Source organism: Rhipicephalus sanguineus, chromosome 3 (assembly GCF_013339695.2).
Source record: "Rhipicephalus sanguineus isolate Rsan-2018 chromosome 3, BIME_Rsan_1.4, whole genome shotgun sequence".
NCBI lineage: Eukaryota > Metazoa > Arthropoda > Arachnida > Ixodida > Ixodidae > Rhipicephalus > Rhipicephalus sanguineus.
The window spans coordinates 39245533-39271349 of NC_051178.1; the positions used below are offsets into that span (position 1 = coordinate 39245533).

The window sequence follows — 25817 nt, forward strand, 5'->3', positions numbered from 1 at the left end:
CCCTAGCACGGGTCGGCAGGCACTTAGCTACAGGGTGTTTAACCACCCTGTACCCAGGGGCGCCACGTGGATGCGTGCCTGCTTGAGGTAGAGTCAAAGATCCAAAAACCCCAACAATCTCAACCTCGCCCCCAAGCTTAAGGTCAGACCTTACATCCCCAACCCGCGGCGTTGCTTTAAGTGCCAGCGTTTCAGTCACGGCTCTCAGAGCTGCCGCGGCCGTCAGACCTGTGTCAAGTGTAGTTCACACGATCACCCTGCATACGACTGTGTCGAAGTTCCCCGTTGTGCTAACTGCGAAGGTGGGCACGCAGCCTACTCTCGCAGTTGTCCCGCATGGAAAAAAGAAAAAGAAATAATAACACTCAAGGTAACAGAAAACATCTCCTTTAGGAAGGCACGAAAACGCCTTTCTTTTCCACAGGGAACTTCATTCGCGGACGTGGCACGCAAGGGGGCAGTGTCACAAAGGTTTCGCGGCGGCCGCACGTACCACGCACAGTGGACGGGCGGTAGCGCCATCTGCCCTTCAGCGGAAGCAGCCCGTACTGCTCCGCAACCAAAGGGCATGCAGGCCGCTGGATCTGCACGCCCAGGGCCTTCTGTTCAGGCAGAAAGCCTCAAAACACTGACACCCGTCCGCGTAAGCCGCGACCGGGCGTCCAGCGCCTCTGCCGAGGTGATGGACACAACGGCAAGCCCAACGGCGTCTCAGGCGCCGAAGGAACGGCGCAGCTCGTCGGAGCGCGCTAAAAAAGAAAAAGCCCGCATCATAGGGCCTGGAAAGGGCTCTGTAACTTAAGGTAATAGTTCTTTCAGTACACACAGCACTAATTTGCACTCAAAATGGATACGCAAATTATACAATGGAACGTCAGAGGTCTACTAAGAAACCTCGACGATATCTAAGAGCTGCTACATGAACACTCACCAAAAGTGCTGTGTGTACAAGAGACACATGTAAAACCCAAAAAACACGCCCCGCAGGGGCGTCTGCGCAAGCAGGCGTTTGGTGTGTAGCGACACCACGGACCTGAGCTAACGGGGGGGGTTTCGACCCCCTCCCACGCCTCGCCGTGCGTGGCGTTGCCGTGTCCGGGGAAAAGGGGATCCTGGGGGTTGAGCCGACGCCGGGTGATTGGACCTTTAAGGCCCCCCGGCAGAGGCAACACACCCCTTTGGCCCCGGCTTCACGCAGACGGCACCCCTGGGCTGACCCACCCAGGGGAAATCGGCAGTCGCCTTTTCCTGTCTCTCTCTCCCCTCACATCTTCGTCTTTTCTCCCACTTTTCATCCTTCCTGTCTTCTCCTCACTTCTATTCACTTCCAATTTTCCAGGCGGCGAGGGTTAACCTTGTGTATCATATCCAGTCTTGGGTATGAATATTTGGTTATAGCGACGGTGTATAGCTGGCGTCTGCATGTTCTCGAAACCTGTAGCGCCCCCATGTTGGGCTCGGTGGTGGGTGGCTACCACCGTCGCCGAATTTCGAAACCATCCTATGGCAGACGCTTTCCCTCATCTTCCAGATCGGCCTGTAAAAAGAGGTCGCACCGAAGCACCTTTCCACTTTGAACTCCGTACCAACTATGACAACTTTCCTCGTTTCCACGTCTTGCACAGCGAAGGAACATCAAGCATGCGTAAACTGTCCCCATTCCTGGTGGCGAAATCTCTTGGAGAAGCTATTGGTAAAGAATACAAAGCATCCAAAATGAGCAGCGGAGATCTTCTAATTGAACTGAAAAAGAAAGAACAAATACAAAAGCTATATGATCTAGTCAGCATCGGCAACACTGATATCACAATTACCGCCCATCGCTCGCTGAACACCTGTAGGGGCGTTATCTCCGAAGAAGACTTCCTGAACCTCAGTGACGAGGAACTCCTTGAGGTTTCCAAAACCAAAATGTCATAAAGGTTCAAAGAATAACAATGAGACGAAACAATGAACAACTCCCAACTAAACACATCATCCTAACATTTGGAACAAGCACTCTCCCCAGCTCTCTGGACGCAGGATATCTTAAGATCAATGTCAGACCATACATACCGATCCCGAGGCGCTGCTTCAAGTGCCAAAGGTTCGGCCATGCATCACAATCATGTAGAGGCAAGGAGGCATGCGCCAAGTGCAGCGCCAATGGCCACTCAGCTGATAAGTGTCAGGAATCCCCCTGCTGCGTGAACTGCAAAGGCGACCATCCAGCCTAGATGGTTCTAGATCATGCCCTTTTTGGAAAAGAGAAAAAGACGTAATTGCCCTGACTGTGAAAGAGAAAATTTCATTTTTTGATGCAAGGAAGAGGCTTGGAGTCTTACCTCGGAGAAGTTTTGCCAGCGTGGTGCGGCAGGGGGCAGCACCACAACAACTTCAGGAGCATGCAGCGGTCACCACCCGTGGGCCCGTAGCAGCTCCACCTGCCCCCGTGGTGGTAGCAGCCAGTGCTGCTCCATCATCATCAAAGGCGAGCCTACAGACGCTGTCTGCACAGGGCCCGCGACTTAACCGGACACCAAGGCCCGAGACGCGCGTCTCCGGGCCAAGCCCTCGATCCTCCAGTGCCTCTGAGAAGGCTATGGAGGTCGATGGAAAAACCATGGCGTCATCGACGCCGAAAGACCAGCGTTCTTCGGAGCGCACTAAAAAAGAAAAAAATCATCCTGAACACACAAAAAAAGGGACCGGTAACCTAAATGGTTACCGATCTCGCTAGCAATAAATATGTCACCAACACAGGTCACCTTTATATATTGACACCAACTGCTCATCTAAACCTGATCGCTTTAGTTTTTTCCTATTTTTATCACTATGGCTTTTATCACAGACTGGACAGAGGCCACATCCACAATCTAGGTGACATTAGGCACATTATGAATACATACTCACCTGTAGCATTCTGTCTCCAGGAAACAAATCTGGGTCCAAAAAACACTAATTTCCTGAAAGGTTTTAGCGTATTTCGAAAAGACCGCGAACATGCCAACCGACTGTCGGGAGGAGTCGCCATCGTAGTAAAAAGCGGCGTTCCCACCCGAGCCATCACATTAAACACCTCTTTTGAGGCTGTAGCAGTTAGGATTATCGCACACAAAACCTTGTCCATCTGCTCTATTTATATTCCCCCGCACGAGCATATAACTGTGCGAGAACTCGAGGATCTAACAGCGCAACTACCAAAACCATTTGTCTTAGCAGGGGATTTTAACGCTCACAGTACGCTATGGGGCAGTGAGAAAACAGACCAAAAAGGACAAATAATTCAAGATTTTATTTTGTCAAACAGCATATGTCTTTTAAACTCTGGCACACCAACATACTTTTCATCGAGTACTCGCAAGTTTAGTTGCCTCGATTTAGCATTTTGCTCGCCATCAATTTTTAACGATTTTAAATGGGAAGTCCTGGAGTCTTCATACGGTAGCGATCATTTACCGGCAATCATAAAATTGCCATCGACACTCCCCACCCTCACCTCGAAACCACGCCGTTGGCTGATCAATCTTGCAGACTGGCCCCTATTTCAGGAGATTGCAAAACTAGAAGATATCTTTTCGCCAGAAATGAGCATTGATGACACAAACGATAAAATCACAGAAATCATAATAGCAGCCGCAGAAATAGCAGTACCGCGATCATCAGGTCATGTCCGAAAAAAGCGAAATGCCTGGTGGACAAGGGAATGTAGCGAGTCAAAGAAACTACAAAATAAAGCCTGGGGCATCCTGAGGAGGTACCCCACTTACAGCAACCTCCTGAACTTCAAGCAGGCTAAAGCCAAAGCCCGATATATCCGGAGGCAGGCCGAAAAAACATCATGGCAGGAATACATATCCTCTATCAATAGCACAGTCACATCTAAAATAATATGGGAGCAGCTGAGAAAGTTCGGAGGCGACTATTCATCCTATACCATACCCATTCTTACAAGTCCGGACACCCAAACAACAATACAAGAGCAGGCAGACATCTTAGGAGAACACTTTTACAACATCTCCAGCTCAGCCAACTACTCGGATACATTCCTGAAATACAAACAGTCTGCAGAGAAGCAGAAACTGCCTCTCACTGGTACTTCACATGAGGCTTACAATAAACCCCTAACATTACAGGAACTAAAGATCGTACTCTCAAATGGCAAAAAAACGGCTGTGGGACCTGATCGCATAGACTATTCCATGCTAGCACATCTCTCCGAAATATCCAAAGAAGCTTTACTGACATTTTTCAACATGATATGGCAATATGGAAAAATGCCAGAACGATGGAAAAATGCAATAGTAGTTCCCTTTCTAAAAGCTGGTAAACCCCCTACATTGCCGAGCAACTACAGGCCGATTGCCCTAACCAGCTGCTTGGCAAAAACATATGAGAGCATCATAAACTGCAGATTGTCTTTCATCCTATACTCAAGAGATCTGATAAACAAACATCAATGTGGATATAGAAAAGGCTGTTCAACTACTGATCATCTTGTCAGATTAGAGCATGAAATACGAGAGGCATTTCGATACAAGCAACACTGTCTGGCGGTTTTTTTCGACCTGGAGAAGGCCTATGATACCACGTGGAGATTCGGTATTCTTCAAGACCTCGCTAACCTGGGCGTTCGAGGTAAAATGCTGAACTGCCTATCCGATTTCATGACTAACAGAACATTTCAGGTGTGGTTGGGGACTGTACTTTCACGCACATTTGTCCAGGAAAACGGCGTACCTCAAGGCTGCATTCTTAGCACAACTCTATTTATAGTTAAAATGAATACTATTAACGAGGTCATACCACCCACAGTTATGTATTCTCTATATGTTGACGACCTCCAAATCGCTTCCCGTGCGTCGAGCCTATCAACCTGTGAGAGGCAACTTCAAGTTACCATAAATAAACTGGTGCTCTGGGCGGACAAAATTGGTTTCCGATTCTCATCACAGAAAACTGTCGCTGTTCTGTTTACGCTAAAAAGAGGATTAAACCCTGACCCAGTTATGACATTAAACAGCATTGCAATTACGATAAAACATGAACACAAATTCCTAGGCGTCACATTCGACAAAAAACTGAATTTTGTGGCTCACATAAATGCACTGAAAATCAAGGCACACAAAGCGCTTAATATATTGAAAGTCTTATCGCATAAGCACTGGGGTTCCGATCGGATATGCCTACTGAGGATTTATCGTTCGGTAGTACGCAGTATTCTAGATTACGGATGCGTTGTTTACGGCTCGGCAAGAGAGTCATACATTCGGCGCCTGGACCCCGTACACAATCTCGGTCTGCGTCTATCCAATGGCGCCTATAGAACATCCCCTGTGCAGAGTTTATACGTAGACTGCAATGAACCTCCGCTAAGCCACCGTCGAGTATTTTTAACCGTCTCATATGTTTTAAGAATCAGGTCACTACCTCAACACATATGCCATGACATTACCACGAATTGCTACTCACGCTTACACTACTCTAACAAACCACACTCCATCAAACCACTCATTCTACGTTTCGAAGAGCACTGCCACGCATATGACATTTCTAATGATGCTCTAAATATCGCCAAGAAACCGCCGAGGCTACCGCCGTGGTCCGATGTGACGCAGCTTTGTGATCTTTCACTGGCTCGCCTGAAGAAAAAAGACACCGCACAAGAGCACCTAACTCAGGAATTCCGCGCACTTCAGGATAAATACAAAGATTATACCGAGGTATACACGGATGGCTCGAAAACTAAAAACCACGTCGGAGTCGGAGTTGTGATGGAGGAAAGCGCTATCAGTGTTAGAGTGCCTCATATCATGTGCATTTTCAGCGCCGAAGTCTACGCCCTACGGGAAGCAGTGCGAAAAATCATCACAGGTAAACACAAAAAAGCAGTCATATACACTGATTCATTAAGTGCACTACAGGCGCTAAATCTAAAATCTGAGTGCGAACCGTTAATTGGTGATATTTTAAACATGATTGTTTTAAACAGTATTGGCGTGACCATCCGTTTTTGCTGGGTCCCAAGTCACGTAGGGATCCCAGGCAATGAAAAGGCAGACGAATGTGCATCTCTAGCAGCACAAAAAGCCATTAAAAACATAAATATTCCCTACAAAGATAGCCAGCGTGCTATCCGCTTAGCGGTGTTATCAAAATGGCAGCAACAGTGGGACTCCTGTACAACTAATAAGCTTCATCTGGTGAAGCCCACAATAGGCGAATGGAAGACGTGCCATCATCAACAACGGTTCATTGAGGTTATTCTATGCAGACTTCGAATTGGGCACACTCACCTCACACACAACTTTTTGCTTAGAAAGGAAGACATGCCGCAATGTGAAAAATGCCAGCAGCCATTAACAGTTGTACATATCCTTATCACGTGCCCATATGGCTAAACAGAAAGAAAAAAGTACTTCAGAGAACTATACAAACATCAGATACCTATGCACCCGACTCTAATTCTAGGAGATGATGCACTGGTTCCCCTGTCAAATGTCATCGATTTCCTAAAAGACAGCGGCTTCTTACATAGGCTTTAGAATTACATATAATGTCCTGATTACTACAAAACACCCTGTGTCTGGCGCAGCTTAGCCTCAGTTGCTTTTGCGCCATTAAACCCAATTTAACTAACTAACCAAAAAACACGAATTTTCTACGCCAATATGTCATATTCAAAAAGGACCGGGATGATGCTGTGGCGTCATCTGGTGGCGTAGCCGTTATAGTTACCGAAGGAATTGCATGTCCTCACTTACCACTCCAAACGTCCCTTGAGGCAGTGGCTGTACGAGCCGTTCTCTTCAAGAAATTGATCACAATCTGCTTACTTTACATACCCCCGCACTGCCAGCTCGAAAAACGTGAATTCGAGTCCTTAATAGATCAACTTCCAGAACCATTTCTGGTCCTTGGAGACTTAAATGCACACAACAGTCAATGGGGTGACTCTCGCTGCGATGCGCGAGGTCGTCTGATTGAACAGTTCCTTTTCTCTTCTGGCGCATGTTTCTTGAATGAAAAGCAACCAACATATTATTGCCTTGCAAACAGAACATTCTCGTCCATAGATCTCAGCATAGCGTCTCCATCACATCTGCCCCTAATTAAATGGAAAGTTATCAATAATCCTTACGGAAGTGACCACTTTCCAATACTTATGAACACACCAATTACAAATGAATGTCCCCCTCAGGTACCAAAATGCAGATTGAGAAGGCCGATTGGGAACAGTTTCGGAAAGTTACACTGTTAAGTTGGACGGACATGTCTGCCTTAAGCATAGACGCAGCTGTAGAATACTTTACATCATTTCTGATTGATGCTGCAACCAAATGTATTCCACACACAAGTGGACACTGGAAAACGACAAGTTCCATGGTGGAACAATCAGTGCAGAAATGCGCGGAAGAAACAAAGCATGGAAGTTGCTTCGCGACTCTCCCACAGCGGAGAATCTTACAAATTTTAAGAATATCAAGTCTCAAGGCAGGAGAACGCGCCGACAGGCTAGAAGGGAGAGTTGGCAGAAAAATCTATCAGGCATCAATTCATACACACAAGAAGGCAAACTCTGGAAGATGATTAGTTGGGTAGAAGGACGACAAACACACTCACTGCCTCTAGTAAACACACAGTGCGACAGCTTAGAACACAAACAAACTGCCTAGGCGCACATTTCGAACAAGTGTCCAGCTCGTCGCACTATTCCGAGGCTTTCCAACGCTACAAGACAACAACAGAAAAACAGAAATTAGACCGCAAATCCACAAAACACGATGCGTACAACAGCTTTCTCCTTAGCTGAGCTGCAGGCATCGCTAAACTGCTGCAGTAATTCCGCCCAGGCTCCGACCGTGTGCTATATGACATGCTGAAAAATCTACCTGCCGAAACGCAAAAATCCTTACTTTCCTTGCACAATGCCATCTGGTTTTCCGGCGAGGTCCCCTCGTCTTGGAAATAGAGGTGTGCGCCGCCGCCTGTTTTTCTCACGCCGCTCGCGCCGCCGCCGAAGTTCCAAGAGAGATCACGCCGCCGCCGCGCAATAATTGCGGCGCGCCGCCGTTAGACTTTTCTTTTAATTAGAATGGGGAATCTGGAAATAAAATATAGCATAAAATAAAATATAGGAGGTCTTCTCGATGTGTCCATGTAATGAACAGTCCATTTCAGCGGCCGCTGAATAGCGAGAGCTCGGGGAGAAGCGCGCCCCCTGTTTCTGGTTCTTGTTCTCCAGCGCCATCATGACATCACGAAGCTTTCAAACAATCTCGACACAAATGATAGGGACGGAATGCACTTCAATCCAACGAACGCATCCCTCAGAGATCCGATTTTCGGTGTAAATGTCTTTTGATCGTGTTACCCATCGATTTAGGTTTAATGCGACCGCTCGTCTAACGCAGCTGTAAGGTCGGTACGCATTCCCTGCATCGTTCTCAAACATCTGGGACACATTCATATGCAAATTCAGACTTGAAAAGTTCCTGTTTCTGTGGATTTCGTCCTCTCTCTTCCTATGCTAGGAATGTGCTGGCTGTTTCGGTGCGGCGACGTGGTCAAGAGCGAAATGACATCACGACTCACCGCTTTTTCGAATCACTGAATGCGCTGTGCCGAAATGACCTGTGGACATTGCCTTTGGATGGACACATCGAGAATAGCTCCCCAGAAGTTCCCCAGAATCTTTTTCTTCTCCAGAAATATCACGAGTATAGCCAGGAGGCACGTTGTAGTGGAGGGCTCTGGATATTTTGACTGCCCGGGATTCTTTAACGTGCACTGCCATAGCCCCGGGGGGGGGGGGGGGTGTTCGCAGCATTTGTTCTCTCCTTGTCATTGCAACATGTTTCTTCGTATAGTGATTCACCTTGCGTAACCTTGCTTCCTTACCCACAGTAATCACATTCTGGAGAGGATACAATGCAATTCTTATGTTTCAGCGCAAGGAGACGCAAACACGAGCACGAAGGGACGACGACACGGCGCTACTAACAACTGACGTTTATTGCTCACGATAACAGAATAAATACCGATCGCAAGAAAGAGGGGAACACGTGTCAACATCACCTTCACACCAACAAACTGCTTAACGGCCGCAGCGCCATCGCTACCGCGACAGGAATGCTATCTCTTTTTGAGTCAGCGAAATAGACGGGCAGCTTACACAATCTTTGCTTTTGTTAATCTCGAAAGCCTCTACAATCTCCCTGGTCATCTGGTCTGAACTTCTCGCGATCACTTTGATTTCGTTAAAAATGGGCTTACAGCCACAGCGCATGCAGTGTGCTGCCAGATGACCAGTCGTCGCCAGTTTGGTTACATTGTAAGAATGTTCTCTTAGGCGGTCATTCAGGCATCTGCCCGTCTGCCCAACGTACTTTCTGCCACATGACAGGGTGATAGAGTAAACAACACCGTCTGCGCATGGCACAAAGTGATCGCGATGCTTCTTGCTGCAGTTATAACGCTTTTGCGTCGAATTATTCACACGTGCGCACAAACCAGAAAGTTTTAATGGGGCGGAAAAAACAACATCCACACCAACTCTTTTGCCAATCTTTTTTAGATTGTGGCTCAGGTTATGCATATAAGGCACCACAACGACTTTTTTTTCTGGGGGTCTGCAATGTGACCTCACGATTTCCAGTATTGCATTTCTTTAACATGCTGCCAGCCACCGCCGTAAGCAGCTGCATGGGGTAGCCTGCCGCGCAGAGGCGCGAAACTTGGTTGTCAAAACTTTCCTGCGTGCGATGCCCGCACGTTTTTAGGAGAGCATTTCTAAAACACAGATTTGGTGCCCCGTTTGACTAATTTCGAATGCGCAGATGCGTACGGTAGGAGGGGCTTCTTTCTTCGAGGCTCGTAGCACCAACACGTGTGACTGTCTAAAATATGAAGGGTGAGGTATAAGAATCTAATGCGTCCATTAACTGGCTCTTCACAAGTTATTACTAAAGGTTCCAGGAATTCGCGGAAAACAGAGCAAATGGTCGATGTAGCAAGCGCTACGGATTCACTGTCACACTGTACGAACACCAAATAGTCATCGACGTATCGAAAAACCTTAGCAACCATCGTTGCTTCCAAGCGAGTCCGCAGATGTCCGCAGAGCCCTGTCGTAGTGCGCGAGATAAAGGTCGCTTAAAAAGGGGGCGAGACAGGAACCAATACAGACGCCTTCTCTCTGCAAAAACGTTTGGCCACCGTAATCGGCGAACGTGGAAGACAAATAAAACTTTAAAAGCTCTAAAAACTGGCTAGTGGATAGACCGACTTCGTTCTGGAAGCCCACAGTGCCGTGGTTGTCAATAGCGTCTTCCACGCACATAAAACGTTCCTTATGAGGTAAAGAATGAAACAGATCCTTAATGTCCAGAGAGAAGACAGAGAAGTTTGCAAGAGTGTTCTCTTTTAAAAAATCAATCACATTGTCAGAGCTGCTAATCATGAAAGGGTCGTCAACGGTTATAACCTTGAGTTTTGCCTGTAGAAACCGGGCAACTGTTTCCTGCCAACAGCCCTTCTCTGAAATAATTACACGGAACGGGCAATCCTCTTTATGTGTCTTTGCAGAAAAAAACATCCGCAAACAGAGACCCTTGGTCTTGTCCAGATCGCGACAAACTGTTTCTAGATCAAGACTCCTACACAACCTACGCGCCTCTCTCTTGACTTTTTCAGGGCATACGTCGTTTCGTTTTGCAAAGACAGAACTTATCCCAGCTAATGCCTTAGAATTATACGCTCCTTTTTCAAGCACAGTAAAACCGCCTTCTTAATCGGCAGGAACTAAAAACAAGGAGTTGTTCCTGAGGTATGTAACAGTACCGTTCAAGTCGAACGTATCGACTGGCGCAGCTGTCCTTTCAAGCACGTCCACTCCCTCAGACACGCAGCGGTCCGTTTCGGTGTCAGGCGCGTAGCTCCCAAACTTCTTCACCATGGCTAGTTGATCTAGCGCAGACTTCTTAGGTTGTACAGTAAATTTCGGTACCTGGCTGAGAACCTTGCTGACCTTGTCCGAGATCTGAACGTTGCCAACCGTGTGGACGATGGTCCGGGCCACAGGTGTCTTCTTTGGAAGACACGCCCGAAGTTGTTGCAGCGTTAGCTGCCATAACCACTCCGTCGTACTGTCCAGAATCCGTGACCATCCTGTACGCTTCATGCGGCTTCGACTTGGTCCCCCAGCGTAGTGACCCTGAATGAAGAGAGCCTCCTTGTACACCCGTGTTTGTCGCAGCAACTGTGACTTCAAAATCTTCGTCACTCTTCTTCCATGGGCAAACGAAGGCATGAACCCGCCAAAAAGCATGAGCACTTCACGCGAGAGTAGACCGTGGCGGTTACAGAAGGATAGCGCCCGGGAGCGGCATATAGTGGCGGCCGCCAGGGAGATGAGGATGCTTGGGTCGTTATAACTGCAGCAAGAAGCATCGCGATCACTTTGTGCCATGCGCAGAAGATGTTGTTTACTCTATCACCCTGTCATGTGGCAAGAAGTACGTTGGGCAGACGGGCAGATGCCTGAATGACCGCCTAAGAGAACATTCTTACAATGTAACCAAACTGGCGACGACTGGTCATCCGGCAGCACACTGCATGCGCTGTGGCTGTAAGCCCATTTTTAACGAAACCAAAGTGATCGCGAGAAGTTCAGACCAGATGACCAGGGAGATTGTAGAGGCTTTCGAGATTAACAAAAGCAAAGATTGTGTAAGCTGCCCGTCTATTTCGCTGACTCAAAAAGAGATAGCATTCCTGTCGCGGTAGCGATGGCGCTGTGGCCGTTAAGGAGTTTGTTGGTGTGAAGGTGATGTTGACACGTGTTCCCCTGTTTCTTGCGATCGGTATTTATTCTGTTATCGTGAGCAATAAACGTCAGTTGTTAGTAGCGCCGTGTCCTCGTCCCTTCTTGCTCGTGTTTGTGTCTCCTTGCGCTGAAACATAAGAAATGCAGTACCAACTAGCCCACTAGTCGGTTTTATTGATACAATGCAAAAGTATTTATTTATTGCGCATTAAAAACACTATTGATCAATATAACTGTAGTCCCCAAATACAGCACCCCTCAATGCAGTGTGGCACCAGGAAATTCAACACCATTGATATGCAGCTCTCTGAATTACTCACACAGGTGGGTGACATTAGCGTGTGTCCAGATAAGATCGAACACGAGGTCCCGGTCACCATTCCCGATTTTGATGAAATTTGCTGTAGGCCTAGATATTACACCCAGAATAACGGTTTCTTAGTTTCGCGAAAAAAAATTTTGTTCGCCTGAAAAAAATATACAAATTTTGGCCACGAAAAACACTTTTCCGCCAATTTCGCGATTTCTGAATTTCGAGCGCGCCTAGGGAAGAAATGGTGCACTTCTCGGTCATAATATTTATTCCCCTCAGAGAACAAGTTAAATACAATCTTATGCAGTCTATTATTTTCCTTGCTTGTCAATGTACTCTTGAAGAAAAAAATCACAAACTTGGCAAATCGCATAAAATACGTGTATTTGAGGAATTTATTGCTGCAAACAAGTTCAAGTGAGGCGAATAAAATTCAGTAAATGTTAACTTTGGTACTTTCGCTCTCTTTGAAAATAATTTTCGTGGTTTTATCACGCTCCATTTTACTCGATAATTGGGCTGAAACGTGAGTGATTTACCAAAAACGCCGAACTTTGAAAACAGTTTTCTCAAAAAGGCCATTTTTAATTTTTTTAAAAAATCCCTCTGATTGAAGTCAAGGACGGGACGTCATCTATCTTTCTGCATAAAAAACGTTGCATTATTTTGGTTGCTAGCAAGTTATAATGCGTCAAATGTGACCAAGTCAGCCAAGCGTCCGCGTCGTTCGTTATGTGCTGAAACTCGGATATAAGCTGTTCAAAATACTTGTACGTGACATAATCACAAATCAGCAGCTCCACACCAGCAAATGCGCAGCCAGGTGTCATGGTTCAGCACGCTTTGTCTTGCGATCAGCCGCTTCACAAACCATTAGTAGTGGCCGCTCGATGCTGCAGGCGCTCACATTACATGAGTGCCGCTTCGACTGCGGATGAGCTCTGTTTGCGCGCCAAACTACGCTCAGATGACGAAAGAAAGAAGGAATACATCACTGTGAAAGTTAAAGGCAGTTAAGTGCCAACAAAAGCCATATTATACAACGAAAACTCTGCCAGCAATTTGCAGTGAGCGCCTCCAGTAGTGCGCTCATGCGTTGCTTTCTCTCGTCTCATGGCCTAAAGATAATTAGGTTCACTCTATCAGTAATATATGACACAATAGCAAGCCATTGACATCTAAAGAAATGTCTCACACGTGCTTCTGATGGTCGAAGAATTCAAATTGCAGTTGTTCTATATCTCGTGCCAGAACACTTGTGGCAGCCGGCTGTGAAAAGGAGTGCAAGTCGTTTGCTTCATTAAAGCACCGCTTGTACAATACTGTATTGTTGTGCGTCCGCAGATATTTTCAACGCAAGCCGAGCGTTTTTCACGATATCTTGCGGCTGCGGGCATACCAGGAGGGAAAAAAATACATGCATGCTGTATTGAAGGCGCGCACTGCGAAATTGCCGGCAGTGTTTTCATTGCATATTATGACATTTGTTGGCACTTAACAGCCTTTATATTTCACAGGGATGCATTCCTTCTCTCGTTCGTCCTCTGAGCATAGTTTGGCGCGCAAACGGAGCTCATCCGCAGTCGAAGCGGCACTCATGTAATGTGATCGCCCGCAGCATCGCGCGGCCGCTACTAATGGTTTGTGAAGCGGCTGATCGCAAGACAAAGCGTGCTGAACCATGACACCTGGCTGCGCATTTGTTGGTGTGGAGCTGCTGATTTGTGATTATGTCACGTACAAGTATTTTGAACAGCTTATATCCGAGTTTCAGCACATAACGAACGACGCGACGGCTTGGCTGACTTGGTCACATTTCACGCATTATAACTTGTTAGCAACCAAAATAATGCAACGTTTTTTTATGCAGTATGATAGATGACGTCCTTGACTTCAATCACAAGGATTTAAACAAAAATGAAAAATCGCCTTTTTGAAAAAACTGTTTTCAAAGTCCGGCATTTTTGGTGAATCACTTCCGTTTCATCCCCATTATCGAGTAAAATGGAGCGCGATAAAACCACGAAAATTATTTTAAAAGAGAGCGAATGTACCAAAGTTAACATGTACTGATTTTTATTATCCTCACTTGACCTTTTTTGCAGCAATAAATTCCTCAAATGTATGTATTTTATGCAATTTGCCAAGCTTGTGATTTTTTTCTTCAAAAGTACTTTGACAAGCAAGGGAAATAATAGACTCATAAGATTTTATTTAACTTGTTCTTTGAGGGAAATAAATATTGTGACCGAGAAGTGCACCGTTTCTTCCCTAGGCGCGCTCACATTCAGAAATCGCGAAATTGGCGGAAAAGTGTTTTTTGCGGCCAAAATTTGTATTTTTTTTCAGGCGAACAAAACTTTTTTTTCGCGATACTAACTTCGAAACCGTTGTTTTGGGTGTGACTGTCTAGGCCTACAGCAAATTTCATCCAAAATCGGGAATGGTGACCGGGACCTCCTGTTCGATCTTATCTGAACACACCCATTAAAAACACCTAAGTGTTATAAACACCAGTACAGCATCTCATCGCAGAGCACGTTGTTGCACAAGTAAACAAACACCAGGATTTTGTTACGAAACCCCACATTTTCTATTGCACTGTTTATGTTATCTAGTTGGCATGTGAACTAGTGTGTTATTAAGATGTGCCTGCAGCTTAAACAACAGCTATTAGGAATCTTGTAATATTTTACTGTGTTATATGTGGCGAAACATAAGATTTAAGAAGTACATGGCCCTTTCTACAACAGAATTGCAAAAAACTTCATCAAAATCAGCACAAAATAAAAGAAAGTGTTCAGCGTCTTGAAACACAAAAAAGTCACTCTTGTGAACTTTTGCAAGCATCATTTGAATCTGAACTTGGCAGCTGCGGCCTGGGATCCCTGGTCAGCCTCTAATAAACTGAAACTGGAAAGTATCCAAAGAAAATCTGCTAGGTTCATTTATAATAGTTACAGTTGGAAAATATTCCCGTCGCACCTCCTACAGAAAGCAGGACTAGAGAAACTCGAAACAAGGCGTTGTCATGACACGGTAAAGCTATTTTATTTGTTCTATCACAAAAAATTACGAGTTGATTCATCCGCATTCATAGCACCTGCCATTAGCCGCTTTACTCGGTCTCTTCACGCAAAAAAGGTGGCCGAGCTGAAGTGCAGAACAAACACCTTTACGTATTCTTTCTTTCCTCGGACAGTCGTCGAGTGGAACGCCTTATCTGCTCATGTGGTAGAACGTCCCAACATTGATTCCTTTCTGCAGGCTATCAGAAATGAAGCTGCGTAAGCGCCACTACGCTTGAAGCGTCACGTAACGTCATGTAGTACCTACTTGCTATCGCTTTCACTTTGCTGCGTTCAAATAAATGGTAAAACCTTCTTTTTCTTTTTTTTTCTTGGACTTTTTGTGCTATGTTAGTACAATGTCAGTACCTGTGAGTAATTTGTGCTATGTAAATACTTCAAATGTGAGTACCTTGTGCTATGCGAGTCTGACTGCCATGTAATTTGTTCCCTTTCGTTGTATTGCATATTCTACCAATGTCATTGCTTCACAGAATGTTACCTCATGTATTTTTTTTCTTCCTAATGTGCAACGTTATTCAATACTTCGAGCTTGTGCTGTGTTGCTGCGTTGTGTATTTCTGCCCCACTCCTGCCTAAGGCCTTCCTAGAAGGCCGGCAGTATGTAAATAAATAAATAAATAAATAAATAAATAAATAAATAAATAAATACTTCCTGGTTTTTTTAAGGTACACGTTTTCATTCTTGGGCACTGCGATCTCCTTCTGCCTGAATTTCTCTAGGCTAACTAAACATCTCACCTCTAGAATCCGCTGCGGGCAGCAATCACAAGTGACAAGCCCATCTGGGGATGCATCAATACAGGGGTGCTCCTTTGAAATTAGGAGGCCAGTGTCTCTAACTAGGAGACTTGTATGCGACCCAATGGCTGTGTAGACCTCTTTTGCTGTCTTTTCTAGCAAAATCCCTCTTGACATTGCAGAAATTTGAACATTGTGCTCTCTCATTGTAGACTTCAAAAGAGGCCGCACATCTTGAGGCCTTATTTTTGTCCTTAATGTGTGCACCCTTGTGTAAACAGAATATGCAATGCTGGCTGTCACCATCCCTCTTCTGTACAGCATCCAGTGCAGTGAATCTGCTTGTTGTGTGGTTATGGAAGTGAATTCTTCTACGTTTGAGCCTGTGAATGTATGTTGAACGTAACTGTACATGTCATGATCTTGATCGCCTTTCGCCTTTTTCTATCTTATTTATTATTGAATACACAAACATAATTACTCAAAAGCCTTGGCAAAAACGTGGTTGCTTAAAGACTAAGTAAATCCAAATAATCATGCAGTAACCTTCATCACCATCACACACAGCTACGAGCTTCATCGTATGCATGCTTACTGCCTTCTCTATGGCGCAGTGCCGAACACACATGAGGCAATACATGGAGCAGCCTCTTGAGCATGTTTTCTTCAGTTATTCCGACTCCTTTCCTCAACTGAAAAAAGAGAGATGATACTTAGCTTCAGTTTATGTGTATATTTCTTAAAAATAATGTCCTTGCAATTGTTTTTAGGCTGTTATGTGGCATGGTGTTTTTACTTTTCAGTTTTATTTGTTACACTTTATATGTGCTGCAACAAGGAAATTGACGGAGCACTGCTAATCAAGCCATCAAGCCATAATATAGCTTGATAGCTATAGCTTGATAGTCAAGCCATATTATAGCTTGATAATCAAACCATCAAGGGCAACACACCACTTTGGCCCCGGCTTCACGTAGACGGCACCCCTGGGCTGACCTTAACGCAGTATTAAAGGGCGACGACCCAGCTCGCTGGATAGCATATTCTTCCAGTCTTGGACCTACTTTACCGTGCATAAATCAAGAAAATAGATAAGTAACACACACACACACACACACACACACACACACACACACACACACACACACACACACACACACACACACACACATATATATATATATATATTGTGGGGATCGAGAGCGTCCTCCTACCTGGCGCCTCGTTCCCCAGCTGCCGCGCGCGTGCCGGTCGCGTAGCCCGGGCGCACTTAGGCACCGGCAATCGCCAAGATGGCGGCCAGGGCGCCTCTTTGTCTGGGCGAGCCAAGCGTCGGCTCCGTCCCGCGCTGGCATGTCCGGACACGCTACGCTGGCGTGCTGCGCGGGCCTACGTCACAACGCAGCGCCATTCCCCATTGGGCCGCTGGTGACATCCTCCTCTCCTACGAGCTAATATGCGCCCGACGATTCGCTCGCGGCGGGAGATGCTCTCAGGCTAGCACGAGAGGTTGACGCGCTGCTCTAGCAGGCGGCTTCTCGTTCGTGTGCTCGACCGCTGCCCTTTGTGTGGTAGTCTTAGCGCCGCTGGCAAGCGTACTCGATCGGTCTTGCGGAGTTCCCCTTACGGCTTGCAAGCCTGTGACTGTCGTACTGTGCTGCATCTTGGGTTAATAAACCCGTTGTTGTTGTTACCCTGCCTCGTGCGTGGTTTCTGCGCCGTGTCGGAGAAAACGACGAACCCGGCTGCAGCGTCGTCGTACGCAGCGGCAGTGGAGAACGTCGCGTCCCTGCACGGTCGCGCTCGTAGGTAAGCCTAGTGCAAACCTATCTCCACATAACTGGCGCCCAACTTGGTTTCGGCATGGCTTCAGAGCAGACCCCGTCGAGGCGCTCGTTCCTGTTCGATCCTGTGGCGACGGACTTGATCTCGTTCGAGGCGGACGGCTGCGACAGCACGGGGTACGGCCCTCTCGGCGACCCTCTGCTTTCGTTCACCGGGAGAGACCCCTTTTTCGGGGCCCCCTACAGTGATGCGAGCCGCTTGAACGAGGGCCACAGTCCTAGCCAAGCCAGTAACGGGCTGTATCAGCTCTTCGAGACTCACGCGCTTACGGGCCCGTCCCCGGCGCAGTCTCCGCTCGCTGGCCTTTCCCCGTCAGCAGCACGGTTGACAGCTCAAATCGCCGCACCCGATCCTACCTACCGGGGGCACTCAGGTGTTGGCGGGAACGCGCTTACTGACCCGCCGTGGTCGCGAGCGCAGAGGGTTGACGGTGTCGTTCGCGAGGCTGCTCGCTTAACCGACAACGTCGCCCGCGTTCACCGACGCTCGCTGGCCGGACACTCGCGTAGGCGACGTTTTCGACGGACGTGGGCCACCGTGCTCCGCTGTCGACCCGTTTGCCAGTCGCGTGAGGCCTCAAGCACCAGTCGGAGCGCAAACCCTACCCTCCTCCATGCCGTGTACTGGCCCTTTTCGGTCTGACGTGCATGCCGGAGAACAGGCGCGCGACCCTGTTACCGCCGCGCCTGCGTCGGAGCAATCGCCGCTGCACGCAACTGTGGTGCAGCTCCTAAACGTCCTGTTGGAAGCGGCGCGCTCGCAGCCTTGTGCTTTAAAGGGGGACCTCGAGTCCCCTCAGCCAAGCGCACCGAGTAGCCTAAAGGTTCCTCTGCCTGAGTACAGCGGTTATTCGGACCGCATGAGTGCCACAGAGTACCTCGAGGCGCTGCACCGCTATCAGCGGGCGATGGGGCTGAGCCACAGCGTTATGCTCGGTAGCGTATTGCCTGTATCGCTGACAGCCCAAGCGGCGCGGTGGTACCGACTTGTCGGCCACCAAGCTCGTTCGATGGAGGAGTTTAGGGCGCTCTTCCGTAGCGAATTCCTTCCTCCTGACTACGAGCGCCGCATGCGTCGCGAGCTAGAGCTCCGAACACAGCATCCCGACGAATCTCTTCTAGAGTACGTCCGGGCTTTGCAGGAACTCTACCTCCTTGCCGACCCTACGGCATCAGACGCTGAGAAGGTAGAGCGAGCCATTCGCCAGGCTCATCCAACCTTCGCCGCTTACCTTCGGAGCGCCCGTTATCGTAACCTAAACGAGCTGGCCTCCGATGCGAAGCGCATTCAAGGCGACATACTGACGGCGAGAGCCTACCGCCCGCCGCCACCGCCGTCCGCTTCTCTCGAGCCTCGTTGTGCGTGGGCTGGTGGTGACTCGTCACCCCGTAATCCCCCTAATCACGAGGTGGCCTCGACCGTGAGAGAGCAACGAGACGCGCCGGACGTTTCGGACCGCGCTCTCGACCCGTACTCGTACGCCCGGGCGTGCCCCTTTGCACTGCAGGGCGAACGAGAACGGAACCCCCGTGCCCCAATGCACGAGAAGCGATCCGATCGCGGAGCCCCCCCTGCGGCTAGCGAACGGAGGCCTCCTAGCTCTCAGGGGTCGCCGAAATCCCTCACTGATGGGGGAAAAGGCGTCGTCTGCTACCGTTGTCATGAGCGTGGCCACACCGCGCGATCATGCAACGCGCCCCACCCGATGCAAGGGCCTGCTCGCCCGTCGGGAAACGGGGTGAGCCGTCGGTGAGCTCCCTCTCGCCAGCGGCTACAGCAGTACGAGAGCATGGCACCGATGGCGTGTCGCGCTGGACACGACTTTCCAGCCACGCCGGCGCCGTTCATCGCCCTTACGATCGCTGGTCGTGAGTTTGAGGCGTTGCTGGATAGCGGGGCTTCGATCTCGCTGTTCGGCGAAGAGGTTATGGCTCATTTGCGCGACCGCTCTGTCCGCATTCGAGCTTGCGACACTGCACACTGCCTTCCATCTCGCCAGCGGTACCGCCACCTCGTGCGGCGCTGCGCGGTTGGTTGTGCGCTGGGAGAATCGCGCGCGCCGACAGCGCTTCGTGCATCTCCAGGGTCTTTCCGTGCCCGCGATTCTCGGTCGCGACTTTCTCGCGCACACGGGTATCGTGATAGACGTCGCGAGCGGAGGCTACAGGGACGGCCCTTCCGGCGCCCTACGGCCATTCGCTACACCTCCCATGGTCTCGGCTGCCCGTAAGTCGCCGGGCGCCACGAGAGAGCAGGAGGAGAGGAGACAAAGCGTGGCCCCCTCGGCCCGTGTCTCTCACTCCGGCGCCAAGCCTGGCCCTTTGGCCGGCGCGGCGGAAAACGGTCCGTGCCTACCGCTTTCTCTCGAGCATAGCGCTACCGTGGTGGACGAGGTCTCGGCTACGCCGGTGACCACCCCGGTAAGCAGCAGCTCGGATCGCTCGCTGCCACCTTTGCCGGACAGCTTGTCGACACATGAGAAGGCACGCCTGTCGTCGCTGTTGACACGTTTCAGTGACATGTTCACGGAACGCCCGGGTTGCACCTCTGGTGAAACACCGGATTGACACAGGCGACGCACAACCGTGGAAATGCAATCCTCGCCCCGTCAGTGCGGCAAAGAGGAAAGCAATTGACCAGGCGTTGGATGAGTTGATTGAGACCGGAGTTGTCCAACGCTCAAACAGTCCCTGGGGTTCACCGGTGGTAATGGTCCCCAAAAGAGACGGCTCTCACCGGCTCTGTGTGGACTACCGCCGGCTGAACGAGGTCACGAGAAAGGATGCTTGTCCTATGCCTAACGTTGACTCGATCGTGGCTGCTCTAGGCGGTGCCTGCTACTTCAGCACCTTGGATGCTAGCCGCGGTTACCTGCAGGTTCAGATGGAGCCGGCTGACGCGGAGAAAACTGCGTTCACCTCCCACAGAGGTTTGTACGAGTTTACCCGCATGCCGTTTGGCTGTTCTGGAGCTGCAGCTACGTTCCAGAGACTGATAGACCGCGTTCTCGGGGACGCTAAATGGCAACACGCCATGGCGTACCTCGACGACATCGTCATCTTATCTCGAACGTTCGAGGAGCACCTCCGCCACTTGGAGGATGTCCTCGAGAGGTTGCGTGCCGCCGGGTTGACCTTGAACCCGAAGAAGGCTCAAATAGCTGAGACTCGCATTTCACTATTGGGCTTTACCATCGAGAGCGGTCGCGTTCTGCCGTGCGAGCAGAAGGTACGTGCCATTGTGGAGCACCCGACGCCGGCGAACATTCAGGGCCTGAGGCGCTTTTTGGGCATGGTGAACTACTACCGGCAGTTCATCCCAAACTGCGCGGACCTCCAAGCGCCCTTGACCGCACTGTTGAAAAAGTCGGCACGATGGAGCTGGGGGCCAGAGCAAGAGCGAGCCTTCAAGGCTCTATCTCAAGCTCTAGTGGCCACAGCCGATCTGAAGCTGCCCGATCTCAACAGGGAGTTCGTTGTCCAAGCGGACGCGAGCGACCTGGGTCTCGGAGCGGTACTGCTTCAGGAGCATGACGGCGTCCTCCGGCCAGTCGCCTTTGCGAGCCGGTCACTTAACGCCGCCGAGCGCAACTACAGCGTGACTGAACGGGAATGTCTCGCTATAGTCTTTGCTCTTCGGAAGTTCGACTGCTACGTCGACGGTGTGCCATTCGTGGTGGAGACGGACCACATGGCACTCACCTGGCTTAAGCGCTTGCGCGAGCCCTCGGGCCGCCTCGCGCGCTGGGCGTTGACCTTGCAGCGGTACAACTTTGTTGTGCGCTACCGGAAAGGGAGTTTGAACGTCGTGGCCGACGCCTTGTCGCGTGCCCTCGTTCTGGCATCTGACACTTGTGTCCGCCACTCCCAAGAGCAGTCGCACCAAGTAGACTCAGGGGCCCCTGGCTCCAATGGGTCGAAAGGCGCGAACCCCGACGGCGCAGTGGCTTTCGAGTCGACCGCCTCGGGTGAGGACGCATACCTGGTAGACCCTGTCACGTCCGCCGGTATCGTCTTCAGCAGAGAGGACCTACTTAAGGCACAGCAGGACGATCCGTTTTGTCAGCAAATTGTTGACGGGCTCAAAGAGCTGAGCTCCCAAGAGGAGCTGGGCGGTCAAGCCGCCGGGCGCAAACGGGCAGCTGGTATTGCTGTCGGCGCCGAGTGCCGGACGCAGACTAGTATTGCTGCGGGCACGTTGGATTCGTATCTGCTTGATGCTGATGGCGTTCTCCTGCGCTATGTCCCATCTGAAGAAGCTCCCCAGGAGTGTTTCAAGGTGGTGATACCCCGCAGTCTAAGGAAAGCCACCCTCGGCTATTTCCACGACTCGCGGTTGGCCGGACATGCGAGTGGCCTTAAAGGGGCCCTGCAACACTTTTCGAGCATGCTCAAAAAGCGCTGCCGATCGGTAGTCGAGGCTCCCGAGAACACGCCAGCCAAATATTATAGCGATGCGCACGGCCTGGAATTTACAATAAATTCTCAAAGTCCGCTGAAAATCGCTCCCTCTTCTCTCGACAAATGATGTATTAGTCCGCAAAATATGACGCGATTGTCGCCAGTTCCACCATTGGCTGATGTTATAATCACGATAACACCCTCATTATTACTTTCGTTGTTAATTTTGAGTTCAATAAGTAGATAATATGTACGTTTATATTATGTTATCGCGTTAAAAACACCGAACAAACATTAATATTAGCACTTCCGGTCTCACCGACAGCTCGTCTGCTCGTAGTTGCGTGGTTCCGCTTTCTTCGCCATGCGCAGTGCTGAAAACGTGAATATTTCTGTGCTTTTGACCATCGCCGGTTGCCGTTGAGAGTGGCAGCCGTTCGAGTGTTGCCTCGTCAGCTGAGAACTGCATCGTCGGCACGTTCTCACGACCGACCGAGGCACGGGCGCAGCGTGTCTCCGATAACAATGCTGGCGTCCGGTAATGGCGGCGCTTCGGGGTCGTCTGCCAGTGCCGTCTTACGAGGCGGTGTATCGGAGTATGGGCCGAAACCGATCTCAGCTGTCATTCGTTCCAAACGAGCGCGCACGTTTGCTTCCATGGTTGGCAGAGCGATGAAAACACTACGGCGTTCGAGGTGCACACCCAACATTGCCAAACCGACGCGCAGTTTTCAGGCACGCGCGATACACAGCGCGATCGACTCCGCTCGACGAGAACGACGCAAGCCGACCGGAAGTGGCGGCACAGACCACGTGGTTGCGCCGAGACGCCAGAGAGAAAAAAATGAAAAAAAATGCCGCCGGCGCTGCCGTCGCCTCCTCGCACCTCCGCCCTCCCTCCCTCCCCTCACGCCGCGCGCAGCTTTCCGCGCGCTCGCTGCGTTGTGTTGAGACAGAAAGCTGCGGAACGTGATCTCTATAATTTGGTAACACCACTTAGACTTGACGGATTCGAAAAATTTTTGCGGCATATGGCTCGTGAAGAGTCATACGTCAATAATGGGACTATTCCAATATAACAAAGAAAGGTGCTGCAGGGCCCCTTTAAGACTTTTCAAAAGTTGTGCCGCTCTGCTACCTGGCCTGGCATGAAGCATGATGCCCTTCACTACGCCCGCTCATGCCGCGTGTGCCAATGCGTGAAGCCTCGTGGGGGCAAGCCTCCCGGCCTCATGCAGCCGATCGACAGCCAACACCCCTGGCAAGTCGCGGCCTGTGACATTATGGGACCTTTCCCAAGAAGCCGGAGAGGCCATGTTTTTCTCCTGGCTGTCACAGATCACTTCACGAAGTGGGTCGAGCTGTTTCCCCTTCGGAAGCTAACGGCACGCGCAATCTGGGACAAATTGACTGAGGTCTTTACCCGCTTTGGCTTTCCGGCGGAGTTGATCACGGACAATGCGTCCTATTTCACAGCCAAGGTGTTTGTGGATGCGTGTGCTGCCTTTGGCATTAAGCACCGCAAAACAACCACGTATCACCCACAGGCCAACCCGACTGAGCGGATAAACCGGAACCTCAAGCCCTTGCTGACAGCCTTTGCACAGCAACACAGGGATTGGGATGCCTGTCTTAACGAGATAGGCTTCTCCTTGCGGTCCACGGTGAACCGTTCAACCGGGTACACGCCCGCTTTCCTCAACTTCGGGAGAGAGCTGCCTAACCACATGGACCGCGTTCTGCGGGGCGGTAGCGGGGCGTCCGCCACGAAAGCCGGCCCGTCTGGCTACGCGGCGGAACTGCGCTCACGGATGGACGCAGCCCTCGACCTGGCGTGTTCCAACCTGGCAAAAGCGCGAGCTGGACAGAAGGCTCAATACGACCGGTCGCATCGGGAAGTGCACTACGATGTCGGCGATCTCGTCCTCAGGCGCAATCACGTCTTGAGTGACGCCGCCAAAGGCATCTCTGCCTCCCTGTCGGCCAAGTGGTTGGGCCCATACCGAGTGCAGACCAAAATTGCGCCTCTGGTGTACAAGCTGGCTGACTCCCAAGGGAGACAAGTCGGCAGTCCAGTTAACGTCTCCGACCTCAAACCTTTCGTTGCCCGCAGCAACGACTTGGGAGGGGGGGAGGCGGTCACCGAACCGCAGGAAAACCCTGAGAAGGTTGGCTCCAAGCCACGCCATCGGTACAACCTGCGGAAACGCACCTAAGCAACCTTTCTCCCACTGACAGGTAGCTGGACTTTATTCCATACCTTGACAGTGAATGGAGATAACCGCTAAGGTGCGGCGGCAGACGTCTGGAAGTGGTAGAAGGCCCTCTTGGCCAAAAATACCCTCTGACGTGTTGCCCAAGCCCTAACCTGGCAAGCGCCCCCTTTCGTTGGGCAGCACTGTCAGGCAGGCACCCTTTTTGGCAAGCCGGCTATGCCGGGGGCATTTCTGTCCACTCCTGCATCGTCCAGTCGTCTCCCTTCGCCTGGCTCAACCGTGCCGCCAGCCTGTTGCTGAACCTGTGGCCTGCTGTTCCCTGGTCGTCCCAGCTGTGGCCTGCTGCCTACCTTCTGCCTTGCGGCCACCTCCATCCTGCCTTGCCCACCTGACAGCCTCGGCAGCCGCCCTCGGTGGCTGGTCCGCCCACTCAAGCTTTGGCCCAGGCCCGAGCGTGGTCGCTCCGGCTTCCGTTCCTGGCTTCCTGCTGTTCCGGCCTGCCGTTCCTGTGAGGCCCCCGTCCCAGCGACTTCCGGCGGTTGGCTGCCGCACGCAACTTGCAGCCACGCCTCGTGCGTTCCCGGCTGTCAACCTCTCCAGTCCGGCGAACTTCAAGCGGGCTGGCTGCCCGCTCTTGGGCAGTCTTGCCCCCGTGCCTCCTGGGCTGTGAACCTTCTTCCCGGTGGTGGGCTCTCCCCGGTGGTGGAACTTGTGGTGAAACTTTCGGTTGAACTTTTGCGTGGCCATGGCCGACCTATGGACTTGTACCTTCAGGAAGACGACACCCCCCTGTTGGACTTTGCCCCGTTGGCCAGCCCCCTTGCGGCTGAGCTGACCTTGCCACTGGGCCTCGGACAGCCTCTTTCACAGGCTGGCCTCGGTCTTTAGGAGGGGGGAATGTGGGGATCGAGAGCGTCCTCCTACCTGGCGCCTCGTTCCCCAGCTGCCGCGCGCGTGCCGGCCGCGTAGCCCGGGCGCACTTAGGCACCGGCAATCGCCAAGATGGCGGCCAGGGCGCCTCTTTGTCTGGGCGAGCCAAGCGTCGGCTCCGTCCCGCGCTGGCATGTCCGGACACGCTACGCTGGCGTGCTGCGCGGGCCTACGTCACAACGCAGCGCCATTCCCCATTGGGCCGCTGGTGACATCCTCCTCTCCTACGAGCTAAGATGCGCCCGACGATTCGCTCGCGGCGGGAGATGCTCTCAGGCTAGCACGAGAGGTTGACGCGCTGCTCTAGCAGGCGGCTTCTCGTTCGTGTGCTCGACCGCTCCTCTTTGTGTGGTAGTCTTAGCGCCGCTGGCAAGCGTACTCGATCGGTCTTGCGGAGTTCCCCTTACGGCCTGCAAGCCTGTGACTGTCGTACTGTGCTGCATCTTGGGTTAATAAACCCGTTGTTCTTGTTACCCT

General features: G+C 50.6%; 1 pseudogene; it reads right to left on the reverse strand.

Moving 5' to 3' along the window:
* LOC125757809 (uncharacterized) overlaps window positions 1-25157 on the reverse strand; it is a 32648-nt pseudogene extending 7491 nt beyond the window's left edge.
* Between the last annotated feature and the right edge of the window lie 660 nt (window positions 25158-25817).